Source organism: Procambarus clarkii, chromosome 76 (assembly GCF_040958095.1).
Source record: "Procambarus clarkii isolate CNS0578487 chromosome 76, FALCON_Pclarkii_2.0, whole genome shotgun sequence".
NCBI lineage: Eukaryota > Metazoa > Arthropoda > Malacostraca > Decapoda > Cambaridae > Procambarus > Procambarus clarkii.
The window spans coordinates 16392300-16408779 of record NC_091225.1 but is presented as its reverse complement, the minus strand read 5'-3'; the positions used below and the strand labels follow the sequence as shown (position 1 = coordinate 16408779).

At 41.6% G+C, this 16480-nt stretch overlaps 1 protein-coding gene across 2 annotated transcripts in view; it reads right to left on the bottom strand.

Annotated features, from left to right (window-relative positions):
- The window catches only part of LOC123771595 (DBH-like monooxygenase protein 1), a 92597-nt gene extending 76892 nt beyond the window's left edge, over positions 1–15705 (bottom strand). The window contains exon 1 of one of the 2 annotated variants that reach the window (XM_069313648.1): positions 15422–15705. The gene's annotated coding sequence lies outside the window, so the exon portion shown is untranslated. Of the gene's footprint in view, positions 1–6865; positions 6909–15421 lie in introns of those variants that run through there. The other variant, XM_069313647.1, reaches the window with a different exon arrangement.
- Positions 15706–16480: the final 775 nt, after the last annotated feature.

Here is a 16480-nt window from a genome sequence, read left to right as displayed (position 1 = left end):
CTCTTACAAAGAACGTCGCATTCCGAATTCTACGACCAGTTGTCAAAGATTAAAAAAGAAAGAGCAGGGTGGGACGACTGCATTTTCTTAAACTGTTAGAAAGTCTTTGACACAGTACCCCATAAGAAACTGGTGCACAAATTGGAAAAACAGGTAAGGTGTTCCAGTGGATAAGGAAGTACCTAAGCAGCAGGCAACAGAGAGTTACTGTGAGGGGTGAGGCCTGGGAATGGCAAGATGTCACCAGCAAAGGCCCACAGGATGTCATACTTGGACCTATCCTGTTTCTGATATGATAACAATGTTTTAATTATGAGAAGGATTAAAACAGAGGAGGACAGCATGAAATTACAAGATAACCTGGACAAACTGAAGGAATGGTCCAACAAATGGCTATTAGAGTTAACTCAAACAAGTGTAAAGTAATGAAGATAGGTATAGGGAGCAGGCGGCCAGATACAAGGTATCATTTGTACCAAGGTACCAAAAGGTTTGATGGTCACACACACGATGACGTTATTGTACTTAATCCCCAGGAGCTGAATGAACACCTTTTGTAGTCTCGTCCAAGTACACAGCCACCCACCCTCCCCCTGTGTAGCAAAACAACCCATAATATACCAACACAGGCAGGAATGGTCAGGTCGTCCCTAAGTCATCACAATGGCCGGTATGGGCCGCTGTTATGGGGCGCGTAGTGTCTGTTAAACGTAATTATACTGCCCACAGAGGCATGTGGATATCATTAATGTCTGTCGCCTGTGATTACTATGAAAGGAGGCTCGTTCGTGAGCTGAAACCTGTTGCAGTCATGTTGGCGTGAAGGCGCCCCGGTGTGCTGGAATATGTTGCAGTCTTGCAGAGTCTGCCGTGCACCCCACGGGCCCGTTCCTGGTACCTGGTTGATACCTGGTTGATGGGGTTCTGGGAGTTCTTGTACTCCCCAAGCCCGGCCCGAGGCCAGGCTTGACTTGTGAGAGTTTGGTCCACCAGGCTGTTGATTGGAGCGGCCCGCAGGCCCAGATATACCTGCTTGATGGGGTTCTGGGAGTTCTTCTACTCCCCAAGCCCGGCCCGAGGCCAGGCATGACTTCACTGTGTCCTTCTGTCCGTTCCTCCTGTATAAACACAACCTGTACTCATTCACTCATCACCGAACACGCCTTGATGAGGCATAAACAGCAAGAATGAGTCGGCAACACAATTCATAACCGTGACTGATCGTAGTGACTGACAGTTGTAATCACCTCACTGGCTGATACTGAATAGTGAACAAGCCAATTTCAACTTTGAGAAGTTGTGAGGTAGCCAGAACAAAAAGGGTAAGAGAAGTAAGTCTGCGGAACAAGAGAAGGGTTGATATAAAAGAAAGGGGATGGACAAGAGACAGCGAGAAGCAAAAGAAGGGGAAAGTTATATGCGCGAAAACACCTCAAGATCGATCAATATGTATATCAAAGCTCTTAGCATTTTATCCATTCATGAAAACAAAGGCAGACAGGTTCACGATATATATGTACATAATACTTTTAAGAGGAGGATACCCGGTTGGGCCCGGGTCTCTCTCTCTCCCGCCCCCCTCTCCAACTTCACACCTCAAGATCTCCCCTCGCCACCTTTCTACCCGAACACCCCACTGTCTCCCTCCCTCTCTTCAAATATCCCCCGTTCTCTCCTTCCCTATGACCATCCCATACCCCACACCATTCCCCCTGGAAAGTTGGGTTAGGCTATCCCCCAAGAGTCTGACCTCCAACTATTTACAAACAGATATTCTCTCTAATATGTATAGATTGTACCAGGCGTTTACAGTCCATATGTTGTACATGTTAATCTGACTCTTCGAAGCAATGACTCAAGCAGATGCTTCTTTCACGTCCAGCCTCTGGCCTGTACACTTTCTTTAAATCAATATAACCAAAACACCTACTAAACATTAGTGGGGCCAGCCAGAGGTTTAAGGCCTACACAGAACTATGGAAAAACTATTACCGTCGGTAACAGTATATGAATTATGCTGAAACACGTGAAAACATCTCACATCCAGGCGTATAGACGCCCCGGCATACTGGTTTTGGTTTTTTTTTTGGCCCTTGGCTTTCGCGCCTTGGCGTCGGGCTTAACACATGGTGGAGGAGCAGAGCAATACCGCCGGAGGGGCAGAACATGACCCTGGGAGCTCCATAGCATTCAATGACTCATGTTCACCAGGGAAAAAACATTTCCTGCCACACAAAATCACATTAAATGGATATCATGCTCCTAAAGTCATGAGAGATTACAGCAATTACCTTTTATATACCACCGACACCGGACCTGAGTGTGTAGTGAAGTGCCTGGTGTTCGGACACACTGCTCGCCACGCCTGGAGCAGAGGTCGGGAATTATAATGTCTAGCTCTGCCATCAATCATGTCCGAACGCGAACCAATGATTTTTTCGACTCGCAAGAAAATAAATTGATTCGACTTAATATAGAATGTTTGTTTACGATCGACCTGACTTTGAACTTAATATCAAATATTTGCTAGTTAATAGCCTTTACTAATTTTATTACAGGTTTCATTCCTGGCTCTCTCGTACCCCTCTCTGCTATCTTTCATTGGTACTTTCATAGCTTTTCAACGCCCCTCATGCTTATTTTATCCGAGTCTTGCATACTTAGTTGAAACACCGGTTAATTCTATGTCTTTCACTGCTCTCCTTTAGACAAAAGCAAATTTGCAGGCGATGAGTCACAATAACGTGGCTGAAGTATGTTGACCAGACCACACACTAGAAATTGAAGGGACGACGACGTTTGGGTCCGTCCTGGACCATTCTCAAGTCGATTGTGAGTATATCTGTGTATATCAACAATCGACTTGAGAATGGTCCAGGACGGACCGAAACGTCGTCGTCCCTTCAATTTCTAGTGTGTGGTCTGGTAAAAAAAAAGCAAATTTGTTGGTTATTTTCCATAGTTTCTTGTAGCAATGCATTATTTGTACTGGGGACATCCTTCTCAGCTCCATTCCTCTTGGTATGTTAGTCTCTTAATTCCTCGTACAGTCCCTTTCTATATGCCAGCTCTACTTCCCCCATATACACGAGTGTCAGTAGTGATTGTTCACATCCAAGGAGGGCTTCAAAGTTGAATTAGGAAATTTCTCAATATTGCTGCCATAAATTTAGCTTTCCGAGTATCAGTAGTTGTCGGGTTCCTTATTTTCTCAACTTATTTAACTATAATTGAAGTTTCCGGTGATTAAGAGTTAAGATATTTCTGTGTATATCTGAGGCAAGTCTTTCCATGATGGTAGCTGTTTCTTGTCATACTGCCGCCCTTGTGTGTGTGTGTGTGTGTGTGTGTGTGTGTGTGTGTGTGTGTGTGTGTGTGTGTGTGTGTGTGTGTGTGTGTGTATGCCCTCGCTTGCGTGAGTGTGCGCGCGTGTACACACTCAAGTATGCATACACATGGACATGATTTATGGACACAAGTATTCTGCCAAGCTGATTTTAGAAAATTATTTGTAAAAGGGTTTAGGATGGTACTCAAGAGTGTGTGTTTATTTTTATGCATGAATTTATTTCATGCTCCTGAATACCATCTTTTTAAAATGTCGATCGTTTGATGTAATGACTGACATTCTTGTTTTTTTTTATCGCAGCCTACTTTTACAGTTGGATATAAATGAGGGGTAGCCACTTGTATCTCCCATTGTGAGAGAATGAATAACTCTGAGCTAGACTTGTACCCCATGGCTGCAGTGTTGTGAAATGCTGTGCACTGAGCATGGGTAACCTGCCCCCTATCCACGGACAGAAGTACCTGGTGTTTACAAATTGGCGATCATATTGGCAGTTCAGATATCATGTGTGTATGGTTACACACACATACGGTTATACTAGCAGATAGCAGTTTATATGTCACACCTATATGATCATGGGTGGCTTCCACCGCCATAATTCTAGGTGTAGAGTATAGCGAGAAGGGTCAAAGCCCATGACCTGACCTCCCAATGGTTCTGATAATCTTTCCTCTGCCGCTTCCAGTGACGTTAGAGAAGCCCAAAGATTATCCAGTCAGATACGTGTGTATGGTTCAAACTGCATTCTGACTGGTGCTCTATGTGGAGGCTTCTAACTTGAATGAAATGAGGTGAGGGAACATCTCTTTCATTCAGGGCTTCTCTTCATTCTCGGTGAAGCTTTATGTATTACAAAATATTATGAAGCATTTAGTAGTTTGATTATTAAAAGGCTTCATAACCATTCGGGATTTACAGAATGAAAATAGCAAATAATATACTCCTTAAATACGTAATAGAAAATCAGAAGGAAATCAAAAACCTTGTTCAAACAATATTACAAATAATAATAATAAGAAAACTATGATTAATACTAATCTAAATTGTAATTATACTGATAACCCAAACAATTATTAATTCAAATAGAGTAAAGAAGAAGAAATAAGAGCTAAATAGACCACAAAACTCCACAGAAATGTTTATTAAATAAATATATGTGTGGGGAGTGAGAGACTCCGCCCCCCCCCCCCAGTGAAGAGCACGAATCAATGAATAAAAGAACAGGTCAATACACACACACACACACACACACTCATGGTTTCCAAGACTAAGTTGAACACACAAATGTCAAACAAAACACATTTGTCCTCGTCACAGTAGGCTTCAAATTCTTGTTGTTAATTTAATTATATTATAGATAATTTAGTTATCTATAATTCCCAATTTGTGTTATATTGTTATACATAGGTATATAATGATTCAATCCCCCTGAGTCATTAGGAAGTATATCCTCGTTTCGTATGGGATATATCTCACTATGGCCACTCGATATATCTATACCATGGCCTATATATATATATATATATATATATATATATATATATATATATATATATATATATATATATATATATATATATATATATATATATATATATATATATAATACGAAGCTCAAAGTTAACTTTACTGTAGATCACTGCCATTATGAGAAAAAAAACCTCATTTCAAGCTTTTCTTCCAAGATCACACCACGTGTGATCACTGTCCTGAGCTCACTCGAATCTCATGTGATCATAATCCTGAACCCAGTTGAAAAAAAAAATTATTACCAGCAATTTTAGCTCTTTATCCAATCCGAGCAAACTGATACAACTTTTAAATCAGTTAAAACAATTTTTTGTTTTCAACTTTATTAGAACCAATCTTAGAAAGTTGATAACATTCTTGTTCAAGAATCCCAAAAGTCTAAATCCTTCTTCTATGTGACAGTTTGGATAAATACTTTAGGAAAATAAGTGTACTCACCTAATTAGAGTGTGTTAATGTGTTAGTGTGTAAGTGTTAGTAGTAAGTGTGTTAATGTGGCTTCGAGTAGTAACATCTAAACATGAAGAACCGACAAACGTTTCTATAATGTAGATCAAAGTTATAAATGATACTTTTATCATATAATAACTATGGGGATAACAGCGTGTGGTAATGCTGTTGGAACTTGTGCAATGGCCAGAGTGTAACTGCGAGGCGGGAATTATGTGACATTGAATAAACAGGTGTGTACACCTCTGTAGTTCCCCACACCTGCATCCTGGGGATGTGACAGGTTGAGTGACACACATGAGAGGTTCATGACACAAGTATGAGGGCTCATGACACAAGCATGAGAGCTCATGACACAAGCATGAGGGCTCATGACACAAGCATGAGGGCTCATGACACAAGCATGAGGGCTCATGACACAAGCTAAGATGCCAAGACAGGTGAACTGAGGGCATGAATATCTTAACTGTGAATTGCAACACACATTTCATAACTTGTAGAGTTTCCCTAGACGTGAGAGATGGGCAGAATGATGCCCAGGATAGTGATGGAGGATAGTGATACCCAAGATAGTCATACCCAGGATAGTCTTCGGGGATAGTAGTGCCCAGGATAGTGAAATGTGCATCAATGAAGACCTATAAACAAAATGACACTCCAGAAGCCTCCATCAGGAGTAATCTTACACAGCTTCACTACGAAGCTTCCCTTTTACTCGAGCGTTCCACGCTCCAAGTCAGCATACAACAGAATCATCAATTATCGTCAAAATAAAATGCCACAGGAACGAACTATCAAACTAAATGTGCCGCACTTAACGACTCAATCTTCCCTTTGGCATCAACACATCAAATTCGACGCTTTTGTCATAAGATACCTGGTTGATACCTGGTTGAAATACGTTACATAATACGTTAAATACATAAAAAATACGTTAAATTGATGCCACTCATTTCGGCTATACACAGGCAGACCAAAACGTGCAGACAACTCAACAATCTTGTTAGTATTATGTTAACTGTCATTATGAGATCACAGCAATGAATCCCATCATTACGACAGATTTATGTGTGCAGCTCTAAGTTGCATAGTTCACATTCATTTATACAAGTTCAAAACTAAGATTTATAAATATGCATGACACTGTAGCCAGAGCTCATTTACAGAAACTATAGCCAGAGCTCATTTACAGAAACTGTAGCCAGAGCTCATTTACAGAAACTGCAGCCAGAGCTCATTTACAGAAACTGTAGCCAGAGCTCATTTACAGAAACTGCAGCCAGAGCTCATTTACAGAAACTGCAGCCAGAGCTCATTTACAGAAAATACAGCAAGAGCTCATTTACAGAAACTGCTGCCAGAGCTCATTTACAGAAAATACAGCAAGAGCTCATTTACAGAAACTGTAGCCATTGGCCATTATCAAAAAACATCAATTCACGTGTTGAGAAACGTATGTAAAGACGGTTCTAACATCGTGTAGCGTAAGTCACTCACAGTGTAAATAATACAGTTCCCATTCACATTCACACTTACATGGAGCGACTCACACCCGTCCACCACGTGCGCCTGTCAGCGCAAGACTGATCGCTACAAACTGTTTACCAAATTTATTAAATGAATCACGAGACATACTCCGGACGCTACCGATAGGCTGCGACCCAGCCACTCACGGGCCGCTCTCCCGGCACGTGACCCGTTGAGGCGATGCTATTGGCTGCTGCTGCCGCTGCCACGCGCCACTGACGAAGGGAAAATTACGTGAATCAATTTAGCAATTTTAGTATTCTTTGTACGAACAAAACTTCACGTTATCAGGACGTTATCGGGACGTTATCGGGAGCATAATATCTATATTAGCTGAGTAATTATGGAGATTTGTGTTGATAAATATGAGGGATAGAGGATGGGAAGATGCTGCATGTGATCTTAGAGAGATTAGTAATCTTTTTTTGCACTAATTTAGTGATATGATCAGAGGTTAAGTGCTCCTGGAGGACGTGCAGTCTCTCGCCGGGTAAATATGTTGAGGGAGATGTTAGGTGTTAACTAATGAGGTTAGATGAGTAGAGGAATTAGTTATGCAACAATAATTAGTTAGGTAGTCATAATAAATTAGGCACTGAGTGTGTGTGTGTGTGTGTACTCACCTATATGTACTCACCTATATGTGCTTGCAGGATCGAGCATTGACTCTTGGATCCCGCCTTTCTAGCTATCGGTTGTTTACAGCAATGACTCCTGTCCCATTTCCCTATCATACCTAGTTTTAAAAGTATGAATAGTATTTGCTTCCACAACCTGTTCCCCAAGTGCATTCCATTTTTCTACTACTCTCACGCTAAAAGAAAACTTCCTAACATCTCTGTGACTCATCTGAGTTTCCAGTTTCCACCCATGTCCCCTAGTTCTGTTATTATTACGTGTGAACATTTCATCTATTTCCACTTTGTCAATTCCCCTGAGTATTTTATATGTCCCTATCATATCTCCTCTCTCCCTTCTTTTCTCTAGTGTCGTAAGGTTCAGTTCCTTCAGCCGCTCTTCATATCCCATCCCTCGTAGCTCTGGGACAAGCCTCGTCGCAAACCTCTGAACCTTCTCCAGTTTCTTTATGTGTTTCTTCAGGTGGGGGCTCCATGATGGCGCGGCATACTCTAAGACGGGTCTCACGTAGGCAGTGTAAAGCGCCCTAAAAGCTTCCTCATTTAGGTTTCTGAATGAAGTTCTAATTTTCGCCAGTGTAGAGTACGCTGCTGTCGTTATCCTATTTATATGTGCCTCAGGAGTTAGATTAGGTGTCACATCCACTCCCAGGTCTCTTTCTCGAATCGTTACAGGTAGGCTGTTCCCCTTCATTGTGTACTGTCCCTTTGGTCTCCTGTCACCTGATCCCATTTCCATAACTTTACATTTACTGGTGTTAAACTCCAGTAGCCATTTCCCTGACCATCTCTGCAGCCTGTTTAAGTCCTCTTGGAGGACCCTGTGTGTGTGTGTGTGTGTGTGTGTGTGTGTGTGTGTGTGTGTGTGTGTGTGTGTGTGTGTGTGTGTGTGTGTGTGTGTGTGTGTGTGTACACACACTTTGATGGTCTCACCTACATGTGCTTGTGAGCGCCAGATTCTTCGACCCATTTTATGCTATAATTGCATCTAAAATATCCCAGTCTACAGTTGCACTCAGTGGCCCTTTGTTTCCTCTCTGGTCTCCTACCCACACCAAAAGTTGACACTCCTACCTACACCCTGAGACACACTTGGCAGACAGCGGTCACCCTCATATTACCTCGAGACACTCGCAGGATGCCACAGACTCCTCACACTTCTTGAACACAAGGTAACACAAGCGGACAGATGCTGATCACCCTATTTAAGTACAGCTTGACCAAAGTCCAGCTGTAAGGTACTTCCAACTTTAATAGTTCAATTTTATTCAGTTCAATGATATTCCTGTGCGGGCCTTAAGCCTCTGGCTGGCGAGCGATGTGTTACTCCTGACTCACTCAGGCGGTGGATGAGTGTTTATGAGTAATATGTTGGCTCCAGTAAGTCACGGAACATAGGTGAAAAGTAGCCACGGAGCATGGGAGAGAGGAAGTCACGGAGCATGAGAAGGGAGCCTTGCTTGATAGCGTTAAAGGTCACAGCTCTTCACCCAACAACACCCAACAATTCACGAGATGGACTGACACACGCGAAGCCACAACTCCGGATCATAATCAAGCAGCATCATGTCAGCAGACACATCCTCCACATTCATCACATTCAAGCAGCATCATGTCAGCAGACACATCCTCCACATTCATCACATTACGCTAATATACAACCAGCGCGTCGCTGAATGGTAAGTATACAACGGTGATATTGAACTGCTGAAGCCGCGGAGAAATGAAAGCAATCTGAAAGGCCTTGAGGACCCCATGTATAACGAGGCCCCTTGACAGTGGTTTGTCAGGACAAGGCTGTTGCTGCTGCTTTTAGACTACCGGGTCTCAGGCCCACGCGAGCTGTTCCTCCAACTGTGACTCCTACGTGTGCATTGCTCGCGTGTCTCAAGGACTTCGAGTCAACACATTAGCGAAGTAGGACAGTAAAGTCTGCAGGTTGCTGGGTGTACGGAGTTAAAATTACCTACCGTAGTGAGAGAATTTTATCCATTAGTAGTTTTCGGCGTGAAGGCACTGAGCAGACCTCAGCAGCACATGAAATTTCAAGGTTAAATTTCTAATATGCTACACTCACCTGATGTCCATTGAAGGAGAGGCAAATATTATTAAGCATTTTAGTTTTACGAGGCACCTAACACCACTAAAATATCAAATATGTATCAAACTCAATTAATGATTAATCAACCAATTAATCCATGGAAAAAGTGGTATCTGTCAGCTGATTTCGTAAATGCAGTGTAGATAGTGTACATGCTACAGTGTTACAACAGTTAAGGATGAAAAGCATCACTGAGAGCACTCAGGTTATTGGAAACGATGTGTATCAGTGCTACACCGACGGCTCTGTATCGTGTCAGTGACTGGCCCAGCAAGACTCAAACCCAACTTGTAGGCATATACCTTGCCACTGAATTTTAAAAAGACAAAGGCAGTGAAATTATATATATGATTCACAGAGTGCACTCCTGGCATTGAAGGCGCATCCTAGTAACACCCAGAAAATGGGCAGCAATATTCGAATGAATGTTTTAGCTGCTGAAGAAAACATTTGAAATCAAATTGCTTTGGATTCCATCACATGTTGGCATCTCAAAGCATGATACTGTTGATATACTTGCAAAGACAGTCTGTAGTAGACCAGTAGTAGAAATTATTGTAATAAGTGATTAAGTAACATCACAACTCGGCAATGTGATGTTATAGTGATCAGAATACGCCTGGGATATAGACGAACTGGTAGCTCTCTCAAAACCCAAGTGTCGACTACGTCATGTGTCAACTTTGTGAAAGAGAAAACATGAATTCCCTTGAACGTGTATGTGTAAGCTGACCAGAATTCCATTTCACCTTTGTAGACACACATTAATCACATTATGTGTAAAAGGACATTTTAAAAACACTACAATCACCTTATGTGGTTGATTGTTCAATAAATCACTATATGTCTAGCAGATCTTTAACGCTGTCCATGGAGGAAGAAACTGTACATAAGATGGTTACCATCTTAAATGTATGACCACGTCTGTGGTTGAAAATATAACAAAAGAAACACGACCCACACCCAAACACTTGGAACTAACTACAAGAGAAAGGTGGAACCCAGGAGCTGAATCTCGATTCTAAATCTGCTCAGCAAATGCTACTAGATAAACCCTTCACCCATACACTCGAACGCCGCCCACAAAATCAGCTCAAGTCGAAGGTAAGAATATATTGCACAATTATGTTTGGTTCTTCAAGACCTATCAACCTCTGGAGGGTTATTAAGGCCACCCACAATAGTTTACTTACTTGTGTAAAGGAGGAAATGTATATGTTTATCTCTCAGCATGTTCGGTAATATGTTTATTGTTTGTAATGTGTGTCTATGTATGTATTAACACGATGTACTGAACGGGGTGAGAATAGCTTGAGCTATCTCATCCCTTTGTGTGTATTTTACCTCAATAAACTTACTTCAATTTCAATTTCAATGGTTTACAGACCAATAATGTAAACTTTCAGTGTATATATACTGTACACCAAAGCACTGGGTATACCTCTCGGTGAATATATCCCTATAAACCAACTTTTAATATAACAAACTATACTATGACTGCACTTAAGAGTGAATGATATATTAATTTACAGCAAAGTAAGGAGTTCTGATATTCTTTTTAATACGACATGAGCTACACTCTTTAAATAAACCCGCGTGTGATAGAGTCGCCTGGTACCATTAGTGTCACAAACCCCCGCCAGATGGCCGTAAACAATCACACGATAGGATCACAACCCTCATTAAGGGTATATATGTATTCAGCTGGCGTCGTACTCGCGCTTTTATCTATACATATACTTTACACTCAGGCTATGTGTGGTATTCATATCACGGCAGCGGATCGTGTGTCTGGCAGCGGCTATAGACACGACGCGCCACAACAAAGTATCGTACGCGTCACAACAAAACATCGTATGGTCAGGCAAAATAATTAATATATTTTATTAATTTGAATATTAACAAATTATAATGGATTTTGTTACAATGTTGCTGTGCATTATATCCGCTAACGTATTAATTAAGAAATACATTCCTGTCCGTAATTCAAAAGTACGGTAAAATTATTCATTGAGAATGTGCAGTAATTAGGCTGTTAACAAGTTTGAACTAACCAATTGAGACTAGACATTATAGGACGATTCTTAACGACAAATCGGGGATTTTTAGCCATCAGATTTTAAGAACATGTATACTGAACGACATGTATACTGAACGACAGACATACTGAACGACAGGTATAATGAACGACAGGTATACTGAACGACATGTATACTGAACGACAGGTATACTGAACGACAGGGATACTGAACGACAGGTATATTGAACGACAGGTATACTGAACATGTATACTGAACGACAGGTATACTGAACGACATGTATACTGAACGACAGGTATACTGAACGACAGATATACTGAACGACAGGTATACTGAACGACATGTATACTGAACGACAGGTATACTGAACGACAGATATACTGAACGACAGGTATACTGAACGACACATACTGAACGACAGACATATTGAACGACAGACATACTGAACGACAGGTATACTGAACGACACATACTGAACGACAGACATACTGAACGACAGGCATACTGAACGACATGTATACTGAACGACAGGTATACTGAACGACACATACTGAACGACAGACATACTGAACGACAGGTATACTGAACGACACATACTGAACGACAGACATATTGAACGACAGACATACTGAACGACATGTATACTGAACGACAGGTATACTGAACGACACATACTGAACGACAGACATACTGAACGACAGGTATACTGAACGACAGGTATACTGAACGACAGGTATACTGAACGACAGGCATACTGAACGACAGACATACTGAACGACAGACATACTGAACGACAGGTATACTGAACGACAGGCATACTGAACGACAGGTATACTGAACGACAGGTATACTGAACGACCAGGGATGACTGATCCTCTACATATACCTTGCATGATATACAGGTGCATGATATACATGTGCATGATACATATGATGCATGATATACAGGTGCAGGATACATTACAAAATATATGATACATGCAACATACGGTGCATGATAAACGTGATGCATGATAACTACAAAAGTATATAAGATAAAACACAAGAAACAAAAACCTGCCAAAGGTAAAGATATAATGTATACGATAATTATACAATGGCAAATTTATTGCAAATTGACGCTCATTTTTAAGAGGTAAAAGTAGTCATTAGATGTTGAGAGATCTGACAATTATTGTACACTTCCTCAGGTATTCTATAAATTACAAAAATTAATTATCGTAGTCACGCTTGATTCCTCTGGAGAGAGAGAGAGAGAGAGAGAGAGAGAGAGAGAGAGAGAGAGAGAGAGAGAGAGAGAGAGAGAGAGAGAGAGAGAGAGAGAGAGAGAGAGAGAGAGAGAGAGAGATACTTATCGGACACTTAAGAAATTATTTTTGACGTCTGTGTTTTTGGACAGGCTACTGCGTTTCCAAATATCTACAGGTGTTCGAGTCGCTTGGTGATAGTTTCTTCCCTCTGTCTACTCTCTTATGTTTCATTTCTTTAGTCGCTCTCATTTTTCCAATCTTTCAGCTCTGGGCCTATTCTGGAATTATGGATTCGGGGAATTCTAGATTCTGGATTAGTCTGAAGATATATCTCTGGATTTTGTCCAACTTGGTTTTGTATTTGGTGAGTTATAAATAAATAATAAATAAATGTTTATTCAGGTAAGGTACATACATACAAGAGATTTTTACAAAAATTGCTAGGTTTATAGAGAGAGCTGGTACATACAATGCCTAAAGCCACTATTACGCAAAGCGTTTCGGGCAGGAGAATGAAGTCAATGAAGTCAATGTGCACGGGGCCATGGCTGTGTGTGTACATTTACCTAGATGTGTAAAGAAGTCAATGTTCATGTGCTGTGGCTGTGTGTACATTCACAGGGACGAGTAATGGTTCCACGCCTACCCTTCAGAATATATTACTTTAATGCGAGTAGGGAAAAATAGGACTACGACCATGTAAGCTCTCAGACCTTCTAACATTGTAATGGTAAAATGGGATTTGCAAACATGACACAATAGGGGTGGGTACAGGTGAGGCCGGAAATGTGTTTAGGGGAAAAACGTGTTTCGGGTTAGCTCCCCTACGGGCTCGCCATAGCCCGTGCTACTTGGAACTTTGTTCCAGGTAGCGAATCTTTAACAACAAGTAAGGAATTCACTTTGTTCAGTGGAATATACTTAGGAAGTTTTGCTGAAATCATGGTTTTGCACAGCTTAGACTTCATTGCAACAGGAAGCAATAGGGTAACAAGGGGTGTGAGGTGTAGGTGTCGAGTGAGGGCACCTGCGGTTACATGTGTGAATGAACGTTTTTAGGAAAAATTCTATAGTGATTCAGACAGTAAGGAGGATAGTGAAAATGTACTTATTCAATTGTAATTCTGCTGAAACTATAATTTTGCACGGAAACTTGGCAAGTGGAGGCGGAAGAAAGACGATTATTAGTGCATTTAACTGATCATAAAAAGTTTAGTGTGTTATTGTGTGAAGTGATCAACTGAGGATACGTCTTGAGTAGGAATTAGACCTGCGTGTGAAGAATAATGGGAGGAAAGTAATATTATTATTTATTGACTTCTCGATCTTTATCTTCTGTGGACGAAAGGAGGAAGTGGAGGTTAGGTGGATGGGGCGCTGGAGGGCCCAAATGTGCCCAACCAGTGGAGACGAGATGGAGTGATAGCAGGTGGAAGTGGAGGTGTAGCAGGTGGGGGAGTGGACATGAGAGCGGATGAATGATGTTGCAAGATCCGGGGATCACTGCTGCAACAGGGACCGGTCTCTGATCTAGAGCTATGGAATGGGTAATGTGCCTCTATCAACTGTGATATAGGGCAGGTATCAATGTTGTCATGCCTGCACACACACCTTATTCATTCCCTTCACTCGTGCGCATACACACACAAAGTATTTCTTTACGTGCTGACATAGTCATTACTACACGTGATGCAAAGATGACAACACAGGGAAATGCTTAGACATTTAGATGCTTAGGGTCCCTTAGACACAGGGAAATGCTTAGACAAATGCCTAGACATTAGGTATGGGGAGGGAGGGAAAGGGATAGCAGAAGGATAGTAAGGAGAGGACAAGGAAGGAAGGTGAAAGGAAATGTGCCCAACCATTTCTGCCCGAAACGCTGCGCGTACTGGTGGCTTTACAAGAATGTAATTACTATGCTATGTATCCTCACAATCCCAATGTACCTTCTTGTATATATATAAATAAATAAAAATAAATTTCTGTCCCGTCCGGGATTCGAACCGGGAATTCTCGATTGTGCCATATGTTTACCTGATCATAATTTATGTTCACATGTTGCTATAGCGATGTGGTTATTTTATTTTTATTATTTTTAAATATTTCTATGAATCAATGTGTAGTAAATTTAAGTGCGATTTACTTAATCAAATGACAATATTGCGGAAAAGATTAAGAACATTAAGAAAATAACTATGTCTCCCCATAAATACGTCTCGTTTTCTTCCATGTAATATTATTGAAAACTGAAAATGTTTAATGGCTAACTATTGTATTTGTCAATAAATTATTATTATTACTAAATTTTATTAAATTAGGTATATATTAAACGGAAAATCCTACACACCAAATTACAGACAACGGGACTTACACAAAAAATATACTTTAATAACAAAAAGCATTAAAATAGATCTTCGTATCACAAAACTGCATAAAAAAAAAGTTCAGTGAAGCACACGAAGTTAGTTTTGATCCACCACTCGGCCCCAAACTAACAATACCTTCACCTTCAACTATAAAGACAAGTGGCTCACCTTACTGAAGCGTCTGATCACGGTGTCATCGGCGCAGAAATCCCGAAAGATGGTTAATGAGAGGCATGAGACGTCCAGGTGCCGGCGACGAGTGATAAGAAAAAAAAGAAAGATCGTCTTTGTTGTGTCTGCAGAAGACGGCCTCCTGCAGGAGTCTAGCCGGCCACACAAGCACTTCCTTGGCACTCACGACGCTTTACCTGGCACTCTGTCAGGCACATCTTAGCCTCATTTCCATAGAATATGACAGAGGACGGCGCAGAACACGGGGGACGACCGCTACAAGATGCTTTACTCTGGAAAACAGCCACCAGCAACAGGCGGAAGGATGTACGATAACATCCTCCTTCAAGGTTTCTTATAATAAACTTAAGGAGAGGAGGCAACCGCACGCAGCCTCACAGCGCACGTATATTGCTACATATCGCAACTGAATTAATCTTGCTTGCTGGGGAAATATATACATATATGTAAATAGGTAGAGATGAAAGGGTACAATTGCCCAGTAGGTACCTTATCCCCCCTCCCCCATCTACCCATCCCCCCACAATGAACTCTGACCGTGCGCCGGGGGCCATGCGGGCCACCCGGGCCCCCCAGCCACCATACACTTCCACAACACTTCGTTCATTTCCAATTCTCTTAACAGCTGATTTTGAGAGGCGCGTCCCCAAAGTTATTTGCAGCAAAGCAGCCTCATGTCACAGTCTCATAGTGCCTCATGTCACACTCCCTCACCACCTGAGGAGAGGCTGCCAGCCAGACGCGGGTCTAGGACTCATTGCATCACTCACAACATAATATTTACTCTTTGAGAAGATAAGAAATTGGCGAGGTAGGTTTGAGTGTGCGCCGGGGGCGCTGGGAAGCCCCGTCCTCTCCTCTTCCTTGTAAATACCTGTGCTTTCTATCCATCAAAAGACTTCTCCTCCATAATGAACAAGTTCGGTCTAATGTAGTTTTTAAAGCAAGCAAGAATAGCTGGCCAGGAATGACCCTCAACCATCAAATTACGAGATTGACTCAGTCTAGTTAACGGGCCTCTGGAGATGGAGGTTG